At 39.2% G+C, this 12,532-nt stretch overlaps 1 protein-coding gene across 1 annotated transcript in view; it reads left to right on the forward strand.

The window, feature by feature from the left end:
• Window positions 1-5,734: 5,734 nt before the first annotated feature.
• The window catches only part of LOC145983332 (uncharacterized), a gene marked incomplete at its 3' end in the record, with an annotated part of 66,057 nt that continues 59,259 nt past the window's right edge, over window positions 5,735-12,532 (forward strand). Inside the window, exon 1 of the mRNA XM_083116473.1 lies at window positions 5,735-5,911. The remainder of the gene's footprint in view (window positions 5,912-12,532) is intronic.

Genomic DNA, 12,532 nt, shown 5'->3' on the forward strand with positions numbered 1-12,532 from the left:
CATTTACTGCTTATGTCGCCTCCATGATATCTACTAATATTTTGGCATTAGAAATTCTGTAAATAACTTTCCACGTTCTGGTTAAGGATGATTCATTTGTTAATGAGGAACAAAACTTTTTCCAAAACTCTGCCTTAATTTGCCTTAAGTACCTTTGAGTTTTCACTGCTGTTTCTTTGTACTTCAGGAAATGGTTAATTGTTGGGTTTTATTTATATTTTATGAATGCATTTTGTCTAGCGTTTATCAATTTCTGGCAGTTTGTCGTCCACCACGGAGCAATCTTTCTTTTCGAGTCACGTTGACGGGGAATTTTAGATCTGTTCAAATTCTCTTCAATTAGTAATGTATAGTTTTCGTAATCTTTCCCTAAAGTTTGTTGTTGGTAATTTTCAGTAGAGAGATTGATTTGTCTTGAAAATTCGTTCCAGTTAATATTTTTAGAATAGTATGGACGTGTTGGTCTTTCCGGAAGATTACTAGATATAAGCAAAGTGTTGTATCTACATTTGAATCAATTGATTTCAAAATTGGAAGATGATTACTATTATATGGATTTTGCAGAACTCTCCAGTTAATATCGGCAACTATATTCTCTGTCACGAGTGTTATGTCAGGGGCACTAGGATTTTCATTTGGTCTCGAGATATACGTATATATATATGTATGTGGGAGCAGGGTTGGCATGTTTAAAACAAAATTGTTTAAAACACTTTGTTTTAAACCTTTAAAACACACGGCTTTGTTTGTTACAAATGTTTAAAACATGTTTTTTTACAAGTGTTTAAAACACATTTTGGTGGTAGATATTTTATAGTCTGTGATAATTTCTTTGTTTGGGAACCCTGTTTTTCATTGAATCTGTATCAATTAATCCGTGCTTTACAGGTCTCACTTATCGCACAACACTTGAACTACCTTATGTTCTGACGTCACGGGAGAAAGCTTTTTAATTTTAGGTTAAATGCCTATGTTGTTAGCAGGAACGTAGCTAGGTTGATCAGTTTGGGGGGGGGGGCCCAAACGTAAGATTTTTTCTATCAAACTAATATAAATAAACAAACTATTTATACACCATATAGGCCTATACTATATATATATATATATAGATATATATATATATATACACATACATACATACATATATAGTATTGGAAATAAAAGGAGCAAGGACCTCCTCGGTGGCGCCTGGTAGCATCGTCGCCTTGTAATCGAGGGGTCCCGGGTTCGATAACCGGTGGAGGCACATAGTGGTTCGGATCCCCGATTAGCCTTGCTGTGCATACAGTGGACTTAAAACACGAACTCGATAATTGGAAGGTTTTAGAAGAAATCAACTTGGCTTTTTATGCATCGTACAACTTTGCTTCTTTTCACCCTACTTTTATAGTTTTTCTTCCTAAGAAGTCCACTGACAGTGAGTATAACACGCTACGAAACCAGAGGTCCAAGGTTCGGACATTGGACAGGTGTGGTTGTATCATGTCTGCCCCATCGCCATTCCTTCGGCTCATCATTCATCCTCATCGTCGCATTTAACCCAAGATGTAGAAAAGCGACGTAATATAGAAATATATAAATTATTGATTTGGTTTATTTTACTTCGCTTTTCTGACACTTTTTGGCTAATAGTGAAAATGAAGATGAAAATGAGTGATGTGAAGTTGATGAAAGGACCATCATAAAGAACACACACGCCCAGTCCGGGATTCGAACCAGGACCCCTGGCATCGTAGTGCACCTAGTTAACCACTGCACAGCAAATAGAAACAGAAAATGCTTGATAAGTTATTTGCTTCTCCATAACTCATGATTATATTATAAGTATTATTCGCTGTATGACTAGGGATTAATTATATTTGTATGTCTAGCCAACCTAGCCATCTAAGCAGCAGCAGCTTCCGCGTTTGCAGGTGGAGGCTAAATGAAGAAAAATCACAGAAAGTCAGAAAGATATATACAAATTTTGTAACATAATACTTATAGAGCATGCAGACGTCTGAAAAAAAAAGTGCTACATACCTAGTTTCCTTCCTTAATTGAAACGTGGTTTATTCTTCATTATACATGAGATCAACCACCCTGGGAGTCGAACCCAGGATCTTGTGTGGTAGTCAGACTCTCTTTTAGAATGCCGATATGCTGGATATTTGGTCGATCAGTCGATCCTGATCCATTGTTTCCAGAGGAAGACAATCTGGCAGCTTCTCATTCGACATTTTACTCGCGATGTAGGAAAACGAGATCACAAACACTTCGTGATGCTATCTTCTCGCGTTTACAGAAGTTTACCCCGCTCGGACAACAAATCCTACTTCAAACTATCTGACAGATAACAACTGTCCACCAAATCAACAGATGAACCGACCGCTTCGATGTTTCACCAAATTTTCAGAACGTGGTCTTTCTCCTCCTTTGCAGGGCAGGTCATTAGCAGGAGGGTTGAGTGCATGTGAGAAGAACCGCTATGTCATTCATTCCCGCGCCGAAAAAGGGACAAGCAATAGAATTCTGTTCTTGGAATTTCAAACGCAAGGGGTAAATTAAATAATTAACCCAGAAAGTTCTAGCCACCCGTAGCTAAATCTTCCTGTTTGTGTCGTCTTTTCGGCGCCCATGATGCCAGTGCAGGGTCAGATGAAGTTTTTGTTTGTGCGGGTTTTGGGGGGGGATCCTGAATCTGGTGTGCAGCAGGGAGAAAAAGTGCATTTTTAATAAGTCTCAGACTTCCCTGACCGGGGGGGAACACAAAACCATTAACTGCATCCCCTCCCAATACATCTGTTTGTGTTCAACAAGCAAGAAACAGGGAAATAGGAAAGAAATACCTTGCTTGGGTTCGCGCTACTGAAAATTGTTTCAAACTGCAAGCAAAATTTACTGAAGAATTATTTTGCAATATTTGTCATCAAAGTAAAATTTCCAGCAAATACAGAACAGTGTCCCGGGGTCACGCGGACGTTTGCCGGGGCCAGTGCCCCCGCGTGCCCCCCCCCCCTAACGACGTCCCTGGTTGTTAGGTTAGGCAAGCTAGCTATGGGCCCGTTCCGAAAGTCGCACGAGTTTAACGCGTTACACGAGTTATGGTAACTGACCGTTCCATAAGTGCTTCCGTGCGTTTCGTGAGTTTCATTATGCTGTCCCAAAATTCGCATTCCGTGCGTTTCGTGCAAGAACGAGATTCACCAAATGCACGGGCCAGGATGCTGGTTTGTTCCGTGAAAATCGTCTGCTCCTTGCAGACAAAGCGCGTGCTGATGGATTCAAACTGCACTAGTTCGGAAAATGTATTATAATTTTAACAGATAGCGATATGAAGCAACATGCACAAGATAAGTATGCCTTGACCGTTCTTAGAATGTGATTAAAATGAGTAACAGTGGCCATAATAGAGTTTATTTTTGCCATAAGGACATTCCTTCCGCTGACGCCATGCGGAAACTTTCTCTAAACAAAACGCTGCGCCTGCGCTTTCGCCTAGAGTGTCCCATAAGTCCGTAAAATAACTGGTTTCACCAGATTCACGAGCCCAGTTATTTTCGTTGAATGCGTTCGTTTCGTTAAGACTTTCGGAACGCACCCTATGTATGCACAAGGTAGCAAAATTGTTGTGCGACAAGAAAGAGCCGTGCTTTACTGTAGAAATCGAAACCTCTCAGTTCCTTGTTTCGTATCGTCCTGTAAGTTTAAGACTGGTGGAAGCTTGAAATGGAAACTAATATCTAAATACACAATGCGTGATTTTGATCATGACGTGATTTTTTTTTCTTTTGCGGTACGATTCATTGGTCTGTATAACTGAATGAAGCACAGATGCTTACTTTTGGGAACATAATTTTGTACTTTGAAAGATAAATTCATCTGGAGAATCTATTATGACACTGCAGGTTGTTTTCTGCTATACAAACTGTTCAGGCAGCAGGAAATATTTCACCGTGATTTTTTCAGGACGAGGATAGTAATTCTATAATATTTAGTTTCTTGAAATTTAGATGAATATAAATCCTAACCTACTTCAGTAGTGGCGGGAAAAGGGGGTCTATTACCCACAACTTATGTCCCTGCAGTCACGGGCGCCGACTTGTCAAAATTATTGGGGGGGCTCTGATCACTGAAATAAATTAATGAATGATTCACTCTCTCCCTTTTTAAAGTTTCGGCCTCAGTGTTCGGAATCTCATAAAAGCTAGGGGTGTGCGGGATCCCGAAAAGTCAGGACCGGGATCGGGAACAAAATGATTTCCCGAATTTTCGGGATCCCGTGCAGTCGGGAAATACCTAATGCTCATTTGAAAATGTCGTTATTTCTCGACGTTTCCTGCATTGTCAATTTCTGGAACTTACCGTAATCCAGAAATCACTTAAAGTAAAAATGACGTGTATAATTCGAAATTTTCAGAGCTTCGGGAAATTTTGAACATTTCCCGACTCAGTAGGGAAATTGAAAATTTTTCCCGTTCCGCACACCCCTAATAGAAGCCCATGAATTCCTCAAAAATATCATTTTTTTTATTCACAGTTCGAATGCAGAATATTATGTCACAATTTCGTCAAACATAATAGCAAAATATTCCCGACTTTTATTATCTGCTACCACGGATCGCAAAACAGATCTCCCTAATATATCAATAATCTCGTTCTGAATGTCATGCGAGAGCCATTTGTAGCCCGAACCATAGGCCCGAACGTCCCATCCACTACCCTAGTTCATGCACATCGTCTTTTGAAACTCTTTTGTAGTAAAAATTTTAACAATACTCATAATTACATACTTAGTATATACTAGTAATAAATCAGGCGTTTTGCTGTCTCTGGTCATAGCCTCCCCAAAGTTGATGGTTTAGCGGTTTCAGTCCCGCAAAGTTGATGGTCTAGAAAATTTTAAATGTGTATTAAAAGTTAAGTTCATGTGGCACAATTCAGAGTAAACTTTACGAGAGAAGCGAAATAATACATTAGATCCTCTTAAGCAAAATTATTTGGGGGCTCTGGCCCCACATTGTTAATATTGGGGGCTCGAGCCCCCCAAGCCCCATGGAGTCGGCGCCTATGCCTGCAGTAGAGGTGTGCGGGATCCCGAAAAGTCGGGACCGGGATCGGGACGGAAATTTTCTTCCGGAAATGACTTCCCGATTTTTTGGGATCCCAAGCAGTCTGGAAATTCCGAATGGTCATTTTAAATCGACGTCAATTCTAGACGTTCTCTGCATTGTGGTTTTGTAGTGGGATCCATGAGTATTACCTTGCAAATTGTCCATCACCATGTTCGTGCACTTTATTTGACCCAATAACAGCTTCAAGAATTAAAAGAAAACTCAAAACAAGCTGTTGACAACTTCTTCACCAGCATACCTAAAAATCCATCGCTTAAAAATGCATAGGATGTAAGGGAAAAATTAATGAAAATAGTCATGGACAATTTGCACGGTAATACTCATGGATCCCACTGTACCAGAAGTGCAAAAACAAGCACTTGAGATGGAAATTACGAGTAGAATTCGAGATTTCAAGAGCTTTGGGAAATTTCGAACACATCCCGTCCCGAAAATTTTCCGACTTTTTCGGGAAATTGAGAATTTTCCCCGTCCCGAATGTCGGGATTTAAAGAATTTCCCGTCCCGATCTACCTTGACCTAACTTTTCTATGCTAAAACAACGTCAGCAGTCTACGGTGTTCAATACCATGTCCGATAAGTGATTTGGCTACATTTTGTTAGACGTCGTTCTTCCAAGAAAAAAACAACAATTGTGGATGGAAACGCTGATTACGCGCGAATCTGGGAATGAAATTGATCACATATAAGAAGAATCTGTGATAAGAAGAGTAAGGATTTGTGTTGTGTTTCCTGCGCTATTTGTATGTGATCTCGCCATGTGGATATGTTAAAAGCATCTATTTATGTAATTTTACGTGAGTATTTAGCTGTGGTAAAGCTTATGTGCTTATTTAATGGGACACTTGACCCCTTTGGTACCCCACTCTACAAAGTAAATATTTTGTATGGATTATGAAGATTAAGTTTTTTATGAACGTTTTCAGTTGTTTTTAGCTCGCGGAAATGTGTTACTGTAAAATAAGTAGAGTGCATCTGTTACCTTAGCGTGTTATATTGCCGTGAAGCAGAACAGCTTGAAGGCTTCAGCGCAAGAGAATATAGCATCCAACATGACTTTCCACAACATCAGCTATAATTTTAGGTCTTTAGGTTAGGAGTGTTAAGTTTAGAGTTGATAACAATTTCCGACGTATTCATTCACTACTTTTGTGTGCATACAGCGAAAGTAGTCCGAGAAGGCAGGTTTACACTTACGCGGGCCATACTTTGACATTATGGTAACAGTTTCATGCACCGGAGACACATTTCTTCAATTTTACACAAGAAACTACTTACGGAAATGAGTTTCTCTAAGGTTTACAACCTCCGTCGATATATATTCTTCCTAAAACTTCATCCTACAATGCAGCAGAACAATAAATAATCACTTTTCATGTAATAATATTGCGCATTTTGTGAAAATCGACAACATCAAGCCGTTGTTTCCAAGATGTACCTGCAGATGGCTCTAGCGTCGGAAGTCACGCGATCTCGCTAGTGGAATCAGGGTTTCCAAACGCGCGATTTTTTTCGAGAAACGTGATTTTTTTTCCTTCTAGAAACGCGCGGTTTTTTGTCGAGAAAGGAAAATGGTTTTTCGATGAATTTAGGGGTGAAATGGGTGCTAATGGAACCTAACCTAACAGGCCTAACCTAACCTCGTGTGAATGGTTCGTGGGGCTACCCGTATATGGTTTTTGGGGCTAACGTCAATGGTTTGTGGGGCTACCCGTGGATGGTTTTTGGGGCTAACGTCAATGGGTTGTGGGGCTACCCGTGCATGGTTTTTGATCCCCGGTTTTTTACAACTTTCATGCACAATAGAGTTGGAAACATTGATATTCGAAAACAAAAGAAGCGTTACAATTCGCAAAGCAAGCGATATCGCACCGTGACGTGCTTTCCGTAGCATTAAGGAAAATGGTTTATTTTAGCAGAAAAAGTGTTTGTTTTCATGCAAAAAGCATATTGGCACCTTCCACTATGTTCCGCAATACATAATTGGTAAGTACAAACCACGAGAAAGACAAAATATCCGATTTAAATGTCTCCGATGCATGAATCTGTTACCGACATTATTTGTTTTCCGCGCGCTGAAATTAATTTTATATTACGTAAAACTTTGAAATCTGTCGTTCAACATAATTCTCGGGGTGTGCAATGCTTACTTCCTAGATTGGAAAATACTAATTTCGTTAAAAAAATCGAAAATCTCTTGTTAAACAACTTAAAAATTGCATTATGCAAGCATGCATGCTTCCTATGGACAATGTATTTTCCATTGACAAGCGACTGGAAGTATCGTAGACTAGTGGGAATTCATGTAGAAGGACATCAGAACCTTAGTAGAATGCATTTAGGGACTTTATTTGTAAAAAACTGATATTCCCCGGACACCTATAACTTCTTCGTTTTGTCAATTTTTGACATTTGTACCTACCTATCTGCTTCGCGGAACATTCTTTAAGGTGTATTCACGTTTTTCATCCCGGAATCGGTGGGAAATTTAAACTAAGAATATTTTTGTTTGAAATTTTTGAGTCCAAATTTCCCACCGATTTTGGGCTCTGCCCCTAGGGTAATTGACCTACCGCCCCAAACTGCTAACGTGGCCCCGCCTCCGGTCCGCTCCGGCTCCCCGGCTTTATCTATAGAGTCCCTGTTAAGGGCATGTTAGAAATTGGCCGGAGTCACCTGCCCCCAAATGAGCCCCAAACTTTTAAATTTGAAGAAATCCGTTACATCACACAAAACACCTTCCAGATGTTATACAATGCTACAGGAACTTTTTACCATGAGTAGTTTCTTCTGTAAAAATGAAGAAATCTGTCCGGGGAATATCATAGTAGTACCTTTATTTTTATGCTAAGAGAACCAAACCTGGCCCGCCTAACCTAACTACGAAAGCATATATCGCTATAACTCCACAGTATGGGTTAACAGAAGTAAATCAAAATTGATCCATTTTAAAATTGCGTTCATAGCATGATGAAATCCTAATAAAACAAACTGAACTTGGACCTAAAAATCTCTTAGTGTGTTTCAGAACAGGTTGTAACCACCTCCAAGGTTGTTTCTTTTTTATTTTTTTTTTATTATTATTAAGAAAGAAACCTCACACAAGCAAGTAGAGTTAAGCACCTCTCATCTCCCTGATGGTGCAGAGGTATTGTCGTCGCCTTGTAATCAAGGGGTTCGATACCCAGTGGAGGCACATACATAGTGGTTCACATCCCACTTTAAACTGTAGGTCCAGTCCCGATTAGCCTTACTGTGCATAAAGTGGACTTAAAACACCAAATCAATCAATCAATTAATTATGCACCCCTCATAGTGCAACCTGAACTACAGTACTTTTCCTTTGAGACAAAAGGATCAGATCATACTTGAATTTGAGTCTAGGGGTTTCAGTGACAAATCGCTTTGAAGAACTATGAGCTCCATTTCTGCTTTAAATCGTTGCACAACATAAGTTGAAAATTCCTCAGTATCAATATTCATAAAAGGTGATACGATGACCTGTGGCAGAAGTTCAATTTTCTTGAAAATGTTTCTGTAATTACTCCCTCAAACTTGAAAAAATTTGAACAATGTATTTACTACAGTAGACCTGTGATGGGCCAGTTTTTTTCAGCTTTTCTTTCACAGGCGGAAGTGTTTTGACACCTTGGGTAAAGTACATTTACTTTAATTTACATTTAATAAAGTTCTTTCTTTCGTACGTTTTTTGGAGTGAATTTACAGTACCAGAAGTATCTTCAATTCCTTTCAAATTCAGCATGCTCACTGATTTTGGCCTCGTAATCATGAATCTGCAGTTAAAATTTGGCGGTCACGTCTAGAAATAAGTCGAAAAAAGTGGGTCCGTGAACGAGTAAACGCCCTTGATTTATGAAGAAATCAACTATTTTTTGCAATGATTAGCATTTCAAAACTATGTTTATGATGACCCTTAATTTTAACTATGCTTGTCTAACCTAACCTTACCATGTATGGTTCGTGGAGCAAAGATGCCATTTTCTCACATGCAAATCAACGCTCTCACTTATTACACAACAATTGAGCAATGTTGGTAGCAAGACAGTGTTGTGGAAAGGAAGACGTCATCATATTGTTACCATGTTAGTGTATGGAGAATCACAGTGGTAATTGACAAGGTTATTTTGTAATTTGTAGACGTGACCGCCAATTTTTAACTGCAGATTTGTGATTACGAGGCCAAAATTAGTGAGTATGCCGAATTTGAAAGCAATTGGAGAAACTTCCAGTATTGTAAATTTATACGAGCTTTTTTTAGTAACTTTGAGTTGGGTACATATTAATAATACAGGGTATTCGTTCATATTTCGCGTAGTCAATAATTTAGGACACTTGATCACGATTGTGTAGTTAAAATTTGTCTCTCAAGTGCTACGAAACTGACATTTTTTATGGTGCCCCACAAACCATTCACGGTTAGGTTAGGCAAACATAATTATATTAATTTCGTTCTAAACCTTAAAATATTGCAATAAACATTGTTTTAGTGGAGAAATCCAGGGTTTCTGTTCCAATCACGGACTACTCAATTGCAATTTCTACATGTTACCCCCACATTTTAACTTCAAATTCGTTATTAGGAGGCCTCGGTAAATTTCTTATATCCGGAAAACGGATTTAATCAAATTTACAGGAGAAATTACTTACCGAATGCATTTTCTTTATAGTTGTGGAAGTACCGAATGCATTTTCTTTATAGTTGTGGAAGTTCGGGGAAATGTTTTCTGGCATCGTTCATTGAATTTTGCCGGTAAATCATCTATTTTTCGATATAAATGTGTGACCGATGCACGAAAGCTGTTGCATCCATTTCCTTCCAGTCGGATGTTGCCTGTGTGTGATGACGTAATCTCGGCCAGTGTTTCCAAACACGTGTTTTTGTAACTGAAGAAGGTACGTTTCTGCAAATGGTTTGTGGGGCTACGCATTTTTTTTTCTAAACCAATTTTTAACTATTCTATCCTAAACGTGACCCAACCTAACCTAACCGGAAATGGTTTGTGGGGCTACATAGGTATTTTTGGGTGGAGTGGAGTGGAAACACTGCATGCCGACTACGGTAGTGAAATTGTGACTGCCATTTTGCATGTTACCGAAGGCAAAAAGAAACAATGAACACTTACTCGATATGTCGCAAATAGAGCTTATTTCCGTGAAATAAGCGAAATGCCAACTTCAACAATGTTTCTCAATGCAGAATATGTAAGTACGAATATTGAAATTAAATGAGGTAGCAAATTTCAGCCGTTTTCCGGATATTAGAAATTTATCGGAGGCCTCAATTAGTGAGTATGCAAAATATTACAAAAATCGGGGAGGAGTCCGGTGTTGTAAATTCGCTCCAATTTCCCATAACTGAAGCATCCTGTAAAATGCTTGCATATTTAACATAATTTCTGCCAAGTCTTAACCTAAGAGCGATGGTGGTCTTGTCGGTAGGGTGTCTGCCTGCTACTCAGAAGACCTGGGTTCGGTTCCCGGGGTGAGTGATCTAAGGTTGGAATTCTTCTGGCCTTGTCCCTGCTTAAAAGTCCCTCAGGGGTCACCAAGCCTCAAATTAATGGATATCTGAGTGGTAAAGGTGGCCGGAACGTGGTGCTGATCACATCACCTTCACAGTGACAGCACAGATCGAGAATGTTTGGGGCCCTACCCCCCTCCCCACTCCCCCTAAATGTGCCTTCATGGCATGGTGCTATATGCATGGGGAACTTTGCCTTACCAACCTGTTATTATTGTAAGTCCTTAACTGTGCACTACATTTGTTAAATTTGTTTTTAATTTTTCTGTTATGTCCATCAGAAATGTGGAATTCTGCAACCAGACTGAATGTTCTAGTTGAAGGTAGCATGGTTCACTCCGTTCTGTATAAAACTCCACGACTGCAGGTAGCATTTCATTGAAATGTAGAAATATTTCCCTACACAAGCACTGTACCTCAATATTGAGCAGTAGGTCCAGTTAATCATGTAGCAATTTGAATAAGTGCTTTTACAGAACATCTGCTGTTATTTTGTTCACAATTTTCTTGAGTTTCATACTGTCATTTGTTTTCAAAAACTTCCCTGTGGTGCTTGTTGGTGAATAATGCACTGGAATGAAACAAATTGTCTGCAGTTTTTTTATCTTTACTGCTCCCATTCATAGCTGGTGTGCAGGGTAGATAAAAATCATAATTTTTATTTAAAGAAACATGATTAGAATTGCTTATATGTTCTTTAGCATCATACATAACATGATTATTAGTATTTTCTATTTTATTCAACACAAAATTTTTGCTATTTTTGTTTATAAAAATTTTTGAATTTTAAATCATGAGAAATTTAAGTGTATTTACAGTTTACATATTACATTTTCCTTTTCTGTTCAGCTTCACCCAATCAGTACATATATTTTGTTCCCTTGCTTTTTTCCTTTCAAAATGTTATAGTATCTTTGCCGTTTCCTTCCTCTGGCTGGGTCGGCATAGAAGTCAACCGTCTCCATTTTCTTCTGGTCTTGCACCATTCCTCTCTTTCCATGTGGTGTTCCAATCTTGTCCTCTTCTCCTAACACTCTCCACTATCTGCTATTTCCACCGACATCTTGGTCTCCTCCTTGGCCTTATTCCCACTCCTTGTGCATTGTAAGCTCTTACTGGTAGTCTTTCTGCATCCATCCTCTTCATGTGTCCGAACCATCTCATGTGTGCCTGATCTATCCTGTCCTGAAACTTCACCACACTCACTATGTGTCGGATCTCCTCATTCCTTATTCTATCTCTTCTAGTCTTCCCCAATATACTCCTTAAAAATTTCATCTCCATTGCCTGCATCTTTCTTTTGTCTCTCTGTCATTGTCCAAGTCTGCTCCATACATAATTATTGGTACATACCTAGTATGTATTATACAGTGCATACACAAAAGAATGGTGTGGTTTCAAAAGTTAATAAAAAAGTTATCTCTCATGTTTCATGGGCACAACATACACCGTCAGCAGCAGAAACTGTCCAAGTTTCTTATGTGTTAATTACAGGCTTTCCATTTTTGCTTCCTGGGTAACATGACACACATCCACACGCTAATCAAACTCATCTGAGACTCAGTGTAGCATGTTCGTTGCAATGGCCTGCAGTGCATGCGTCATCCTATCATGAAGTTCATGAATGGACATGGGCAATGGTGATGCATAAACACTACCTTAAACAAGCCCCCAAAGAATGAAATCACATGTCTGATCCAGCATTGTGGAAGAACACCATTGAGAAGCACTGATGCGTTCATGTGAAAATTTTGGGAGGGTAAAGCTCTGTCCAGTTGTAGATTGTAATCGCCATAATTGTTCAGTCGGGACACCCAGCTTGGAGAGACTTCACTGAAATGCTTCACGCTCTGTTCAAATATTATCAGACACGAGA

Source organism: Lepisma saccharinum, unplaced genomic scaffold (genome assembly GCF_977018435.1).
Source record: "Lepisma saccharinum unplaced genomic scaffold, izLepSacc3.1 HAP1_SCAFFOLD_807, whole genome shotgun sequence".
In the NCBI taxonomy this organism is placed as follows: domain Eukaryota; kingdom Metazoa; phylum Arthropoda; class Insecta; order Zygentoma; family Lepismatidae; genus Lepisma; species Lepisma saccharinum.